This window comes from Microcaecilia unicolor, chromosome 4, assembly GCF_901765095.1.
Source record: "Microcaecilia unicolor chromosome 4, aMicUni1.1, whole genome shotgun sequence".
Classification (NCBI taxonomy): domain Eukaryota; kingdom Metazoa; phylum Chordata; class Amphibia; order Gymnophiona; family Siphonopidae; genus Microcaecilia; species Microcaecilia unicolor.
The window spans coordinates 213,760,485-213,773,493 of NC_044034.1; positions in this window are offsets into that span (position 1 = coordinate 213,760,485).

The window sequence follows — 13,009 nt, forward strand, 5'->3', positions numbered from 1 at the left end:
ATGTTATGTTATATGTTATGCAGATGTTCTATTCCACACTTACCAAAAATTAGTTCAGTGCAGATTACAAAATAACAAAACTGGAAACAATTATTGAGGAGCTATAATCTGTTAACCTCATCTATCTGATTCTAACATAATACAAATGTACTAAGAACATAGGAATAGCCATACTGTGTCAGACCAATGGTCTATCCAGCCCAGTATCCTGCTTCCAGCAGTGGCAAATCCAGGTCACATGCACCTGGCAGAAACACAATTAGTAGAACCATTCCACGCTACCAATCCCAGGCCAAGCAGTGGCTTCCTCTATGTGCATCTTAATAGTAGGCTATGGACTTTTCCTCCAGAAACTTGTTCAACCCTTTTTTAAACCCAGATATACTAACTGCCATTACCACATACTCTGGCAACAAGTTCCGGAGCTTACCTATTCTTTGAGTGAAAAATATTTCTTCCTATTTGTTTTAAAAGTATTTCCATGCAGTTTCATTAAGTGTCCCCTGGTCTTTGTACTTTTTGAATGACAGAAAAACCGATTCACCTCCACCAGTTCCACTCCACTTAGGATTTTGTAGACCTCAATCATATCCCCCCTCAGCCGTCTCTTTTCCAAGCTGAAGAGTCCTAGCCTCTTTAGCCTTTCCTCATATGGGAGCAATTCTATCCCCTCTATCATTTTGGTTGCTCTTTTTTAACCTTCACCAATTCCGCTATATATTTTTTGAGATATGACAACCAGAAATGAATTCAATACTCAAGGTGAGGTCGCACCATGGAGCAATACAGAGGCATTATAGTATTCTTGGTCTTATTTAACATCCCCTTCCTAATAATTCATAGCATCCTGTTTGCTTTTTTTTTGGCCACCACCACACACTAGGCAGAAGATTTCAGTATATTATCTACAATGACATCTAGATATTTTTCTTGGGTGCTGATCTCCCAAGGTGGACCCTAGCATCAGGTAACTATGATTTGGATTGCTCTTGATTTCATCATGTTATTCCATTGTATTTGAAATATTATTGGCTACCGATATATTTTAGAAGTCAGTTTAAATTGTTAACAATGACACATAAGGCATATTATGAACATCAACCACTCTATCTCCACTCTTAACTATACCATATGCACCCTCAAGGGTGCTAAGGTCATTGCAAGACAATAGATTGGCCTTGCCTAGATTATTTATTTATTTATTTATTTGTTGCATTTGTATCCCACATTTTTCCACCTATTTGCAGGCTCAATGTGGTTTACATTGTTCCGTAATGGCGATCGCCATTTCCGGAATGAGAAATACAGAGTTATATTGCATTAAGGTTCATAGGTGACAGAGTAGATTAGGCAATTCAAGTATAAAGAATTCATTTTCGTGATGAGAAATAAAATGGCATTGCGTTAAAGTCCAATCATACGGAGTAACTTAGGCAGTCAAGAATAGAGAGTTCCGTTTTGTCCAGTTCTGGTATGAGTTTTGTTGTCTGGTATTTAGGATGGATCATTGTGGTATGCCTTATTGAACAGGTTGGTTTTTAGTAATTTTCGGAAATTAGTTATGTCATGTATTGTTTTTGTGGCTTTTGGTAGTGCATTCCATAGTTGCGTGCTTATGTAGGAGAAGCTGGATGCATATGTTAGTTTATATTTTAGTCCTTTGCAGCTGGGGTAGTGGAGATTCAGGAAAGTACGTGATGATCTTTTAGTATTCCTGGTTGGTAAGTCTATGAGGTCTGACATGTAGACCGGGGCTTCACCGTGTATGATTTTATGAACCAGAGTGCAGATTTTGAACGTAATATGTTCTTTAAGTGCGAGCCGATGTAGTTTTTCTCTTAGGGGTTTGGCGCTTTTGTATTTTCTTTTTCCAATATGAGTCTGGCTGTTTTGGGCAGTTTGGAGTTTCTTAATGATTTGTTCTTTGCATCCGGCATAGATTCCATTGCAGTAATCTAGTTGACTTAGTACCATTGATTGTATCAGGCTACGGAATGTTTCCCTTGGGAAGAAAGGTTTTATTCTTTTGAGTTTCCACACTGAGTGGAACATTTTCTTTGTTGTGTTTTTCGCATGGCTTTCTAGTGTGAGATTTCGCTCAATTGTAACTCCTAGAATTTTCAGGCTATCTGAAACAGGAAGGGCAACGTTTGGGGTGTTTATAGTGGTGGGTTTGTTTGTGTTGTGATGAGAGGATGAGACATTGTGTTTTTTCTGCGTTGAGTTTTAGTTGGAATGCATCCACCCATGAGTTTATGATTTGGAAGCTGTGTTTGATTTCATTTGTGATTTCTGTTAGATCATGTTTGAACGGGATGTAGATCGTGACATCATCTGCGTAAGTGAAAGGATTGAGGCCTTGGTTGGATAGCGCTGTGGCTAGAGGTGTCATCATTAGGTTGAAAGGGCCGGTGAAAGCGGTGATCCTTGGGGTACTCCGCATTCTGGTTTCCATGGTGATGATGTATTCAAATTTGGTATCACTTGGTATGTTCTTGCAGTTAGGAAGCCTTTGATCCAACTAAGTACATTTCCTCCAATTCTGAAGTATTCTAGGATGTTTAATAGTATTTTGTAGCTTACCATGTCGAATGCGCTGGACATGTCGAATTGTAGGAGAAGTACACTATGGCCAGTTGCAATTGCTTGAATTTGGTTAGGAGAGTGATTAGTACTGTTTCGGTGCTGTGGTTAGATCGAAATCCTGATTGTGATTCATGTAATATTGAGAAATTGTTTTAAGTAATCGGTAAGTTGCTTGGTTACCATACTTTCCATTAGTTTGACTGCCAGAGGGATAGATGCTACTGGGTGGTAGTTGGTTATGTCATTTGCTTTTTTCTTTGTATCTTTAGGTATTGGTGTAAGTAGTATGTTTCCTTTATCCTTAGGGAAGAGTCCCTGTTGTAACATGTAGTTTACGTGCCTCGTGAGGTCTGCTATCAAGCGTTGAGGAGCGGATTTTATTAGGTTGTTGGAGCATATGTCAAGTTTGCAGTGGGATTTGGCGAACCTGATTATCAAGTGTAAAGTAGGAATCAACTTGTAATAAAGCATTTTTTGGGTTGCACCATTTCGTAGAATCCTCTTCCAAAGGAAATTCAAGCTAAAGCTAATTTCAAAAAAATTTAAGATATTAATTAAAACCTTTTGCTTTAAGCTAGTGTTTGCCATTGAGGTGGATGGGGGAGGGAGGACAGATTGGTGCTCCTGTTGAACATAAATTTCATATGATTTGTTATTGATTGTATTAATTATTTAAATTTTTATTGAATGATTGATCTTTTGAATGTGTGTTTTAGGCTTTTCTGTTATATTTGATGGAGTTCTTTTAAATTATATCATATTTGTTCATGGCTAACTGCTTAGATCTGTTGAAGTTGGGCAGTATATCAAGTTTTGATAAAACATAATCTCCATGCATGCAGTATGGTGACATCAGAACTGGCTCAAGCCTGTTTTTTATAACACAATTTCTTCAGTGACATTAGAATTTGGAGGCCAGATTTGAACAATTCACTCTTTATTAAACATTCGGGGTGACTAAAATATGAAACTGAGGGGGAAAATTAGCAATGTGGGCTACCGTTAAGGCAGGTTGTTTTACTGTAAACTCATGTCATTTTATTGCATAAAATGGGACTTCTGCTAAAATAGCACAAGTTAGTGGTAAAATAACCCATTTTAATAGTAGTCCCCCAAATCTGTTTCTTAGACAGGTGGGCAGGGGCCCACCCAGCTTGGGTTCAGGCCCACCCAGTGCCAGAATACATCCTCAATATAGCTGGCAGGGATCATTAAGCCCCACGAGCTGAAGATATCCTCTGCCAGAAGCCCCAGGTCTTGTCAACACTGGGGAGGTAAGCAGCATGCTTCCATCTGCTGATACCTACACCCCCTGCACGTGCTCAGTTCATATGCATGAACTGAGCATACATAAGGGATACAGATAGAGGTACGCCACTGACTTCCACAGTATTCATATGGCCCAGGGGATTCCATTGGCGGACATCTTCAGTTGGCAGGGCTTGGCGATTCCTGACAGCCAAGGTATTTTTAACACTGGGGGTAGGGAGTCAGGTATGGGGAGGAAATGTGTGAGCCCACCCAGAATTTCACCTCTGGCTATGCTATTGATATATGGTAATATAGTTATGAATATTCATTGGGAAGTTCCCAGAAATCAGAGCAGTTAGCAGCCCTTAAGATTGGTATACCCCTGTGTTAAAAAAGTAAGACACAGTCTCAGCAGAGAAACTTGAGATTGGTTCAGGGATTTTTTAAACTCCCTCCATCCAAGCACATTCTGGCCTCTCTAGTGCTGATATGAAATGCATAGTTAGGCCTACAGTCCCACCATGAACTGTGACATAAGTCCAAAGGCCTTTAGCAATTGTGATGATGGAAAAAGAGGGGGACGAGGGTGAAGAATTATGCAACTTGAGAAAACAAAAAATAAATCCATACTGATGTTTGCCTTTAGCATTGACTAAAGTCATAGTTCTTGTCTCCCTAATAACTGTGTTACTTCAAACACATAATTAGTTCCTGTCATACAGAGGTAATACATCAATGTAATATCAGTTTTAAGTGATGGTTGCTTAGACCTGAGAGTATTTAATTACAGTGACAGGTATAGAACCCACCTGAAAATAAGGTGTCACTCTAGATGCAGATTTAAAAACTGAAACATGCAAAACAATTTATGCAAAAGGAAGATCTGAAAAGACAGTTTGTTAATAGATTCTGTTTAGAGTTTAGGACTCTACTTAGTAAATTACATAAACCAGTGAATGTGTTTTAATGCACATCAATGTGAATACAATGGCACATATTGTCCTAGATAGAGTGGAAAAGGTGTCTGCTGCTGTAAACCTTATTCCTGCTTTGGGTTGTGCTCCTGTAGTACTATTGATTCCTGACTCAGGGATCAATATTGAGACTTATACTTTATTGTGTTGGAATTTTAGTTTCCAGATGGAGAGCGATCCCTGTGGGTCACCACCGCCACCCCTGAGCCCTCTCAAGCATCAGTATGCCCTCCCCAGTCCTACCATAACAAATCATTTACCCTCCATTGCCTCAGATACAAACTTAGAGTGTGAGGCCTCCTTGGACAGAGAAATATCCAGTATACCTGAATGTAACTCACCTTGAGCTACTACTGAAAAAGGTGTGAGCAAAATCTAAATAAATAAATAAATAATTCTAACAGGAGTATAAGAGTGTTAATGTAGCATATGGGCAGTTGGCTAACTGATGATCTGTGTGCTATTTGCAGTGTTCACCCTGATCTACTGATTAATAGTCCGATAAAAGTTGTAAAGCAGATGTACACAATGCATGAATGTTGGATGAATCTTATGTAAACACAGTCAGCTCATGCTGTTCAGTCATGGTGCTGTTGCCATGTTTGCTGTTTGCTTTGCTGAGAAGATTTAAGCAGCCTATTCTGGCATGAAGACAACAAAGAACTGAAAGATGGACAACACAGATGGCAAGAAGACCCCAGACACCACGAGAGGGGCTAAGCAGAACCAGAAGTGGCATATATAGTCCAAGACATCATAAGAGGAGCAAGGTAGGAGAAGTTTTAATAATTTTCTTTTCAATGCCGGATAGACTTTTATGGTTTGCATCCTGCAAATGGTACAAGACAGATGAAGATTCAGTAACTCCAGTATTGTGTATCACTTATTATCATATAGTGCAAGTGAGGGTGCGGTACAACTCAAGGGAGAGAGAAGGACATCTTGGGATCAATAGTCAGCCGACGACGGTGAGCATTTTGCCAACCACTGCCAGCATTATTCCTGGATTTTCAATGCTGGGTCAAGTGTTAGAAATACCCGGATCCCGCCCTTAACACGCCTGAACGCCCCCTTATGATTTCAATGCACTTCTGATGGACTTCACAGAAAAACATCTAAATATTGGTTTTGAAAATACCAATTTGGACTTTTTTGTGAGAAAAATGTCCAAATGCAGATTTATGCCACTTTTTGGATGTTTTCTCATTTGAAAACGAGCCCCATATTGGCCCAAGACTGCATCATATTTAACTACCTATATTTGGCAAATTGCCAACCAGTGTTTAATCATGAATGACTATGGCTGCGGCGCTGGTTATCTTGTTGGCCTAATGGTTAGGGTGGTGGACTTTGGTCCTGAGGAACTGAGTTCAATTCCCACTTCAGGCACAGGCAGCTCCTTGTGACTCTGGGCAAGTCACTTAACCCTCCATTGCCCCATGTAAGCTGCATTGAGCCTGCCATGAGTGGGAAAGCGCGGGGTACAAATGTAACAAAAAAAAAATTAGACCAGATAACATATATTACAATTCCAGTAACAGATAGATCATACAGGTTTATCTGCCATCATTTACTGTATTATTGTGTTCAAGGCTAAAACTACTACTACTTTCTCGAAAGGTTAGGTGCCGAAGGCAGCATTGAAGAGGTGAGTTTTAAGCAGAGATTTGAAGATGGGTAGGGAGGGGGCTTGGCGTAGGGGTTGAGGAAGATTGTTCCAGGCATAGGGTGAGGCAAGGCAGAATGAGTGGAGCCTGGAGTTGGCAGTGGTGGAGAAAGAGGCCAAGAAGAAGTAGCAGCAGCAGCAGCAGCAGCAAGAATGGCAACCAGGGTTAGTGGAAGGATAATAGGCACCCCAGGTGAATATTTAATCTTGCTCCCTGTCCTCCCTACCCCTCCCCTTTACGTACACATACAATTAACTTTCAAAAGTTATTATTGAGCATTCATATGAATACAATTCTGCACTACTATTAATTCACTTGAAAAATGAAGTGTAACTGGATATTTAAAAAACAGCAAACATTCAAAGCACATTCTTCTGATGTAAAACTATTATTTATTGTGACATGTAATTTATATTTACATGCACTGCGGTGTTGACAACCACAACAATTACTGAAAAACCAGCAAAGGCACTCATCACCTATATAGCAAATTTACCATGTCAAAACAGCATTAACTTCCAGATCCACTATGAAAAAACAGCACTGGAAATATTATACCCGGCCCTAGAACACCAATATACTTCCTACTGGGAAATATTGAGAAAACAGAACGAGCCGGACTGCTACAGATCCCTATACAGAAACTGTGTGTTAGCAGAATCTTTTACTGCAGATACAATTGAAAAACATGGACTAAATGTAGAACAGAAATAGACAAAATGCTTAAAGTAACCTGACTTAGAAACTCCAAGAATTCATACCCTACATACAACATAACTCTGTAGAAATTTAAAAAAAAGGACTATATTTCCTCATTTTCTGTGAAAAATACAAAGATAAGAAAAATGCACACACCCAAATGCTTTTTTTTTTCTACCTTTGCTGTCTGAACAATTTATCTTTCTAAGCACACTGGTTCTAGTCTTTTTTTTTTTTTTTTTTGGGGGGGGGGGGGCTTCTGACTTCCTTTCCATTTTTCTCTCTCATGTCTTCTTCACTACTTTCCCCATATCTGTTACTACATTGATCTTTCCATTTCATCTCTTTTGCTCATTTCTGTCTCTATAACTTTTGGCTAGATTTCATGTCCCTCCCACCTCTTGATCTCCTTCTTTTCTCCTACTGCCTACTTAACACCTTTCCATCTCTTTTTCTCAAACCCTCCTTAACCTCTCCATCTCTCACTCTTTTACCAGTGCCTTCATATAGTAAGGGTCTCTTTTTCTAAACTGCACTAGCGATTCCTGTATGGCAAATGTGACGAGGTCCATTCATAATGAATGGGTTGCGGTGCATTTGCCGTGCCGGGAATCACTAGCGAGATGTAGTAAAAGAGGCCCTAAGTATCTTTCTCCCATCTCACACTCTAGCCCCATCTATTATTTCTCACCCATACACTCTATGTCAGTGATGGCGAACCTTTCAGAGACCGAGTGCCCAAACAGCAACCCAAAATCTAATTATTTATCACAAAGTGCCGGTACTCATTATGGGCGGGGCCATCACATATGACTCCACCCCTATGATAGCCACACCCCTTACACCAGTCATGGGGCATATAAACAGACATCATTGAAAATATTATACTAGTATAGGAGAAAAAAATAACATGATTTTCTTTCATTATAAATCATTTCTGTAAGCTGTTACAGCTCCAGCATACCCAGTGCAAAATAAGACAGCAGATGTAAATTCTCAAATTGGACATATTCCAAACACTAAAATGAAAATAAAATGATTTTTTTCTACCTTTGCTGTCTGGTGATTTTGTTTTTCTATCCATATTGGTCCTAGTCGCTGATTTTGCTGCTCTCTATCTGTTCTCTTAACTCTGTTTCCAGGGCTTCCTTTCCATTTATTTCTTTACTTTCCTCCTTTCTTCTTCATTTCTTGCCCTCCATCCATGTCCAGCAACCTTCCTCTCCCCTCCAGCCACAAATGTCCAGCAACTCTCCTCTCCCCTCCAGCCACCCATGTCCAGCCACCCTCATCTCCCCCCTGCCCTCCCTCCCAGCAACAGGAAGGCCTCCCTCCCACCCAGCATCAGGCCTTCCTCCCTCCCACCCACCCACCGAGCACCAAGTCGCCCGCCCGCCCCCCGGCACGCGCGCCCAGCCACTTTTCCTTCATCCTTCGTGCTACAAAAAGAAAAAAAACCAAGCAATCGTGGCACCATGCGCCGTCCAGTTCCCGCCCCCCTCCGAAATTTAAAACTCATACCTGTCCTGCTCGGGGTTAAGGCAGGACAGGTATGAGTTTTAAATTTCGGGGGGGGGGGGGGGGGCGGGGGCGGGAACTGGACGGCATGTGGTGCCGCGATTGCTTGGGTTTTTTTTTCTTTTTCTAGCACGAAGGATGGGGAAAGTGGCTTGGCAGGCGTGCCATAAGTTTGCCATCACTGCTCTATGTCATCACTGAATTTCTGCTGTTCTGGATCTCGCTAATCCCTGAATCCCTACTCACCCAAGCCTCCAATCCATCTCCAAGCCTTCTCTGTTCCCCCATCCATGAATCTCTGCACTTGCATCCAATTCATGAGCTCCCATTCACTCAAGCCCCACTCAATCCCTCATCCTTAGGTTCTTATACCATTCCCCCAACCCAATCTCTGAGTTCTCATACTACATGCAACTAATCTTTAAGTCTCTCCTTTCCCTTATTACCCACTTGACCCAATCCCAGTGTACACTTGCCCCATTTCAATCCCGCTCCAGCCAATATTCAAAATGATTAAAGCTTAAATTGAGTGTAGCTAACCATGGATATTCAGCGGCACTTAACTGGTAAGTGCCGCTGAATATTCACGGTTAGTGTGTACGCCAAAACCTGCTAACTTGTGGGTGTTCCAGGGGTGAAGTTGGCACTGATGCAGTTAAGTGCCGATATTCAGACCCTGACCGCTTCAGAGAACCACTCAAATTGGGTCATATAAACAGCAGTCCAATCTTTAAGTGATTCAGCTTATATGGTGAAGGGCTGAATATTGAAAACAGCATAAGCCAGTGATTCCCAAACCTGGAGGCACCCTAACCAGTCAGGTTTTCAGGATACCCACAATGAATATTCATGAGAGAAATTTGCATGCATTACCTCCACAGCATGCAAATTTCTCTCATGAATATTCACTGTGGACATCCTGAAAACTTGACTGGCTGGGTTGCCTCCAGGACCAGGTTTGGGAACCACTGGCATAAGCTTTAGTGGTTAACCTTAAACCATATAGTCAATGCCAGTGTTCGGACATGGCCCAGCATTGAATATCCGGGTATATGTCCATCCACTGTTCTCCCCAAATCCCGTTCTTACTCCAACCCACCAAACTTGAAAGTTAATGTTATTATCTATCTCCCAGACCTCACTCTTCAACTACTTCCTCTCTTCTCAGCCCAATAGGAAAGCTCTGCCAGCAGTTGTGTTTTCTAACTTCACAGCTCTTTCTGCCTTCAACCATTTTTGTTCTCCTTCCCCTTTGGTTCAGATCAACAGGGAAATAAGAGGAGAAGCATGAGGAGCTAGAGAAGAAGTGGTGTTAGAGATACTAGATTTTATCCTGTTGGCTGAGGAAAGAAGAGAAGGTACAGCACACGCATGGACCCAGCAATTGAAGCGAAGGGGAGGGCATGAAGCAAGGAGTGGCAGTGATAGCTGTCTCTCCTTTTGGCCCTGGCCTGGCATGCTGCAAAGAAGGTGGGGCAAGAGGCAGCAGCTTGTGACTCTCATGAAATCGATAGTAGAATATTAGCTTATTAGTATATTAAAATGTTAAGATTCTTTAAGGGTTTTAGTTTATAGATGTTAATGGGTTTGTGGGTGAGTGAGTTTTGAGTAGATGTGCCTTTTCTATCTTGATTTAGAGTTCCTTTCTTTTAAATTATTTTATTGTTTTTGCTGAATATGTGCAGTATATCAAATAAAGATAAACATAAACATTGGCCCTGCTGTACAGCATCCTGTTTCCAACAGTGGCCAATCCAGGTTATAAAAAACAGGCAAGATCCCAAAACAGTACATTTTATGCTGCTTATCCTAGAAATAAGCAGTGGATTTTCACCATGTCCATTTTAATAATGGCTTATGGACTTTTCTTTTAGGAAGGTATCCAAACCTTTTTTAAACCCCGCTAAGCTAACTGATTTTACTACATTCCCTGGCAATGAATTCCAGAGTTTAATTAAACGTTGAATGAAGAAATATTTTCACCAATTCATTTGAAATTTACTACTTTGTAGCTTCATTGCGTACCCCCTAGTTCTAGTAGTTTTGGAAAGAGTAAACAAGCAATTCACGTCTACCCGTTCCACTCCACTCATTATTTTATAGACCTCTATCATATCTCCCCTCAGCCATCTTTTCTCCAAGTTGAACAGCCCTAGCCACTTTAGCCTTTCGTATTTAAGTCATCCTATCCCCTTTGTCATTTTCGTTACCCTTATCTGAACCTTTTCTAATTCTACTATCAGGCTTATTTTTGAAAGAGAAGGGCGCCCATCTTCCGACAGAAATCGGGAGATGGGCATCCTTCTCTCAGGGTCACCCAAATCAACATAATCTAAAACCGATTTTGGGCGTCCTCAACTGCTTTCCGTCGCGGAGACAACCAAAGTTCACGGGGGAGTGTCGGAAGCGTAGCAAAGGCACGACTGGGGCGTGATTAAGAGATGGGCGTCCTCGGCCGATAATGGAAAAAAGAAGGGAATCCCTGACGAGCACTTGGCTGACTTTACTTGGTCCATTTTTTCTTACGACCAAGCCTCAAAAAGGTGAGCGAACTGACAAGATGACCACCTGAGGGAATCGGGGATGACCTTCCCTGACTCCCCCAGTGGTGACTAACCCCCTCCCACCCTGAAAAAAAAATCTTAAAATTTTTTTTTTGTCAGCTTGAAATCTCATACTCAGGTCCATCGTAGCAGTATGCAGGTCCCTGGGAGGTGAGGTATGTGTGTGTCAGCGGAGTCATAGCGAAGGTGTGGGTGTCCTTCTTTCAAACATTTTAGACGTTCTGAACTGCCCCCCCCCCCCCTCCACAGGGACAGCCAAATTTCAAGGGAGTGGAGGAGTGGCCTAGTGGTTAAAGCACTGGTCTTGCAAGCCAGATGTAGCAGGTTCAAATCCCACTGCTGCTACTTGTGATCCAAAATCCAAATAAATAAAGGGAGTGTGAGAGTCATAGCAGGCATGGACATCCTTCTCACAGACACATCCAGGCATGGATGTCCTTCTCACAGAAACATCCACATTTTGGATGACAAAAGCATAGCGAAGGATATCCTTCACCCATACTCTAAAAAAAAAAAAGACGTCCCTGACGAGCACTTGGACGTTTTCACCTGGACTTGTATTTTTCTAAGGTTGTAGATGGCAATTTATTTAAGGTTGTAGATGGCTATTATAGGCATCCCCTCCTTAGGAAGGAAATCGTGTGCAAATGAGCTAACAGTGAGCAGCTCATTTGCATGCGATTTCCTTCATGCATGCCCGTTCCTTTCCAAATCGCTAAGGGATCGGTAAGGGAAGGGCTTTTTCCGTTCAGTTAGTGCATGAGTTAGTCCACTGCAGTGCCCCCTAGGATGCCTGGTTGGTGTCCTGGCATTTCAGGGGGACCAGTGCACTACGAATGCTGGCTCCTCCCATGACCAAATGAGCTCTGATTTGGTCGTTTTTGAGATAGGCGTCCTCGGTTTCCATTATGGCCGAAAACCGGGGACGACCATCTCTAAGGTCGACCATCTCAACATTTAGGTCGACTATCTCTAAGGTCAACCTAAATGTTGAGATTTGGGCATCCCCGACCGTATTATCGAAACAAAATATGGACGCCCATCTTTTATCGATAATACGGGTTTACCTGCCCCTTTGCGGGGACGTCCTGCGAGGACGCCCTCAGGAAAACTTGGGCGCCCATTTCGATTATGCTCCTCTAGTGTTCCATTTAAAATATCTTTGTTGACAGATTATAGTCTTCTTTAACCATGGGTCAAGAAAATGAAGTACTGCTTAAATTAAAATCATTAGTGGGCAAATTTTGACTCTTACATAACTGTCCTTTTTTAATAAGAATCATTCCAAATGAGGTAGTGATTTAGCTGACCGATTTTGTTAACATTTCATTTCGTGAAGGGAATTTTCCTTCTGCTCTGGGAGAGATCAATTTAAAACCTATTCCTAAGTCTGAAGGGTCTGATCTGTCAATAGCTTCAAATTTCTGCCCAGTGGCTAGTATACCATGGATGGCCAAATTGCTAGAATCTTTAGTTTCTTCTCAAACTATGATTTTCTTAGACACTTTTCAAAGATTGCATAACTCGCAGCATGGGTTTAGATTCATGCACAGTATTTAGGCATTACTCCTTATTTTGGTTTCCAAGGTTAATTTTTATTAAGCAAAAAATTCTGTTTGTTCCCCTGCAGTTCAATATCTCTGAGGCATTCGATACAGTGGACCATATACTACTTACAGAAAGTCTAATTGAGCTTGGTTTTGCTGGGCAGGTCTTGGAGTGGTTCAATGGTTTTCTTATCAAACAAAGC